Here is a 4514-nt window from a genome sequence, read left to right on the forward strand (position 1 = left end):
CCAAGCACACACACACACACACACACACACACACACACACACACACACACACACACACACACACACACACACACACACACACACACACACACGATGACATCCAATAGCAGCTAATTGGGTAATCCTTTTAGTGCATTGTAAAGGAGATCGAGCATGAATAGGGCTTCAATGCTGAAGTGCAGAATACCAGACACTCATTACTGCCCTGAAGTAGGGAGATGGAATACCAGGCACAGAGAGAGGCACAAGCAGAAAGAGAAAGACACTGACTTGGAAGGACTGTGTGTGCGTGAGAGAAGGGTATTTATTCTGTGCAGCTAACATTGCATTATCCATTGACAACTACTGTATTGCCCAGCATACAGCCCATGTATCCTCTGTTTGAGATATAAGGGTCAGGATACAGAAAGAGGTTTAATTATGAATAATAAAAGTAAACAATTTTTGCACATTAATGTCATCTCAGTGTCTCCTTTTGAGACCAGGCAACTTTGACTAGAGCTCAGCTTTTAGTGAGACCCCCCAGCCCGAAATTAGATTGCATTCAGATGCTATTATGTGCATCCAAATGAGACATTAGGTCAACCAAACCATCAACCTCCATGGGTTTTAATAGATAAGGAGGTCGTCTGCACTATTCATTGGCTCTGTATGGCTGGCCAACTACTGCTCTTGTAGTGCGTGCATTTGCATAACCTTGGCAGTTGGAGTGTAGGGGAAAATGTATTTTTAATGGAGTCTAAATGGGAACCTTTAGTGCCGCGACAAGCATGGAAACTAATGCTCATGAATTCAAGAAGTCCTAAAATTAAATATCTCAAATGTCCTTTTATATTTCCTTATTGAGCTGCATCCGCCCATACTCGATTGGTTATTACCTTACAATGCGTTTCTGCACCTTTTTGTTGTAATACCTCAAACATGCGCAGTGCCATGGAACCAGTCCAAAAAAGGTTTTAAAGACTTGGATGCATCTTCTGTTAGATAGCTCTTATCAAAGTCCAGCTCAGCTGTCATAAAATATTAACTTCTCTGGCTTTTATTCCTCTCTAAAAACAGCAACTGAAAATGTAACAGATGGAAACGTTTTTTTAGACGTTCTGAATTATTGCTCACCCATTACTCGCACATATACTTTTTCCATTACTTGTCACCCTGTCCCATTCGTGTGTGATATGACAGCCTTTTTATTATAAAACTCAAATTTGATCGATTGCCATAAAAGCTTTGTTGCGATGCTGTTTGTACATTAACGGAGGATTCGGAAAAAGACTTCATGGTTATGGTCAGAAATATAGAAGTCACAGCGACTAATACATTTTACTAGTGTCAGATCAGTTAGTTTGTACTGGTGTTATAAAGGTGTTATAACGCCTCATCGGGCTATATTTTGTATCAATGATAGGGCATGAGAACTTTCAGTATATAGACATTTGGATTTCTCACATAGTCACACACACTTATTATGATATATCTTCGTTTAAGAAAGGACAACATGTATAGGTAGGTAGAAAAGAATGAGGCCTTTCCTGGCACTGAAGCCTGATGACCCCCAAAAGCTGAATACTCAATGATAAGATTGTCATTCTTGAGCATAACTGCCTCCCATCCTCCTAATCTTCTGTGGCTGTGCGTGTGTGTGTGGATGGTGTAATGTGGGAGTAAGAGGAAGTAAGGAGGAAGACACAATGAGCTCACTTTATGGGGGTCTATATCATCCCAAAAGCAGCTGGAGATATTTGCTGCAGGCGATACCTGTGCTCAGCTCCAAAATAAAGGCCCTTGACCTTGTTTTGCTACTTTGTTCGTTACAGGGAAACTTTTTTTCAGCAGTCTGACTTGGGATAATTGGGAAGAGCCATAAGTCGACATTCATCTGCTGTTTACTTCTAAACAGAAACAGTTTTATTCCTGAAAAGTTGACTGTGGGTGTTGGAATGTTGGATTGCCGTGCTTCTTTGGCAGAGCCTTCATTCACGAGTGGATGCTGTTATATAGGTATCTAGGACAGTTATTTTAAGAAGCATCTCCTCTAGCAGGTCATGACAGCTTCAAATGATTGTCACACGGTAATGAGCAAAGCATTAGTTATTGAAAAAAGCCAAAAGACAACCCAAAACAGAATCATCTGTCAATTCAAGATATTTACATAAAAAAATGATCTCTGCTGTGCACATAGAAAACAAACAAACAAACAAACATCTCAGTCAGTGAAATGACAGGGAACTGTCTATTCCCACTTCTTTTTTACTCTCACATTGCTTGGTACAATTCCTCCCCTGTGTTTTTCTCCACACAATAATTTGGTACAAACAAAGCTGAACATGCCTGTACAAGTGCCCTATACTTACCCACTCACCTTGTCACCTGCACAATGTACAAGAATTCATGTTCTCAGCAGGTCTCAACACATATCTCACTGTACGCGAGTGTGACAGAAACTGGGAGTTGGCGAAACAGCTCTCCTTCATGTGTTACAATTAATTGTATAAAAGAAACAGAGCAATATTTAGGAACCGTGGGTTGGTGGGGGGTTACTTTAGGTAATCACTGGGTGGGGAATACACTTGAAAATCATGTTGAAAACACCTATAACTACCAGCTTAGCCTTCAGGGGTATTTATATCCCAGGAGTTGTTGTGCTTATATCAAATCAAACCTCATGCTGGTCCCTATTATTTTAAGCTTTTTTTTTTTAAACAATGGTTTGCCCAGTAATGGCTGAGCTGAATGAAAAGAGCACGAGTGGCAGTTTTCTGGGTCAAAATCAGACATTTCATTTATAGCCAGTGCGTCCTCATGCACAGAGATGATTTCATTTTAAAATTCAGTTTGCATTTAACAAGCAAAAGCCTTGGACTGCTTCCATGCATAGAAACTTTGGAATTATTATTAATGCTAGCTGTAATTTGGTATGATCATAAAGTGATCCTAGTTCACCTTACTTAAACTTTGCAAATTGCACACTTAAATAAGGAGGAATCTGCTTGTATCCTGCATGAACTGCAAGGCTTTGAGCCTCGCACAAGTCTCTGCCATCATTTCAGATCTAGTCAGAAAGCCATGCTGTCTTTGAGTACCTGTAGTGGTGACTTACCTCCATTATTCCTTGCCTCCACAGTCTCAGTCACTTCTGCTTTTGCCCTGTCTCCCCAAGCTTTGTGATCTATGAGCAAACCATCCTTAGCCGAACACTGGCAGGGCCGGTGTGGGGAAAAAAGTAATGTCTGCTTTTGTTGTTTGAGGTCTCTTAGGTTCCTTTCCTCAAACCTCTTCAATACCTGGAACACTCAGTCCGTCCCGTCTCCCATACTCTCTTACATTCCTTCAGAAACTTCTCTCTCTCTCTCTCTCTCTCTCCCCTCCCCTCTCTGTATCCTTCTTGCCTCTCCCCTGAACTCCCTCCCACTCTCTCCTTCAATCTTAACATTTGCCACTCTGTCTCACCCCCTTCCAGCTTTGATATATATTTTATTGTTTTTTCAAAGCCTTTTGGACCATTCAATAAAAAATGTTATTTTTCTTAGCATTATTAGTTATGTTAGATAAATATTACTTATATATATACTTATATATATCTGTATTTGTCCACTATTTCTTTGGGATTTATGCTCGTTCTTGTTCCCTGCAAACATCGCTCCACCTGTCTCTTCCTACTTTTCTTCTTTACTCTTTTTGCTCTTTCACTGGCAATAACTTACTGCCTCTGTATCCATACAGACCGTAAATCATCCATCGCCACACCTCTAAGGCACACTCAGTTTTCGAAAGCGGTCAAAATACCTCAGTGCTTGAAAGTGTACAGTGTCAAAAATGAATCCCATAGTGTTCTTTTCTTGTGAGACCATGTGTGACAGTGTAATTACTTGAACCTGTACAGCCCATATGTGTGCATGTGTGCACCAGCAGGTAAGTTAGTGAGTGGCTGTGGGGCGGATGACTCATACTGTTACCCACCTTGCTGCGCTGCTGTAGATTTAACCCGCTTCACTGCATCAGCCGATTTTGTCTTCTATCACGTACACAAAGGAAGCTCTGATTTGGTTTATTTATGTTACAGATGAGTTGAATAAATCACCAGGATGGCAGGTTATAACCCCACAGCGTAGTCTTGGCAGAATACCCATTTGATGTGCCTCAGCTCCCGTTTCGTCTTTCTGTGTCCGTCATGTTTCTCTGTTCCTGTCTGCATATCTTTCTTCTTGGTGTTTGTTTCACCTTTTCTTTCTCTTTCTTCCTTTACAGTCTAAACTCATTTGTTATTCTTAATCTTCAGCCCCAGAAACCTCAAAGACTGCTGCATCACAATTAGAAGTATCTAAACTTCTCCGTCGTTCAGGATTAATGCAGTAAAATAAAGTTTGAACTCCTTTGTTGGCTGTGAATAAAAAGTTCTATAAGTGCTCATTGCCATCTGGGCATATTTGGTGGAGATACAAAGACTTCTGTCGGTGTTGCTGATGTGCCAGATTTTCTTGAACTGACACTGCGCTTTAGAGTCTGGGCGATGATAT

The 4514-nt window shown here is 40.8% G+C and overlaps 1 protein-coding gene across 1 annotated transcript in view; it reads right to left on the reverse strand.

Moving 5' to 3' along the window:
• lzts1 (leucine zipper, putative tumor suppressor 1) overlaps positions 1–3300 on the reverse strand; it is a 22146-nt gene extending 18846 nt beyond the window's left edge. The window contains exon 1 of the mRNA XM_005729353.2: positions 3098–3300. The gene's annotated coding sequence lies outside the window, so the exon portion shown is untranslated. The remainder of the gene's footprint in view (positions 1–3097) is intronic.
• Between the last annotated feature and the right edge of the window lie 1214 nt (positions 3301–4514).

The sequence above is a fragment of the Pundamilia nyererei genome, unplaced genomic scaffold, assembly GCF_000239375.1.
Source record: "Pundamilia nyererei isolate P.nyererei 1_Seehausen unplaced genomic scaffold, PunNye1.0 scaffold00033, whole genome shotgun sequence".
Taxonomy (NCBI): domain Eukaryota; kingdom Metazoa; phylum Chordata; class Actinopteri; order Cichliformes; family Cichlidae; genus Pundamilia; species Pundamilia nyererei.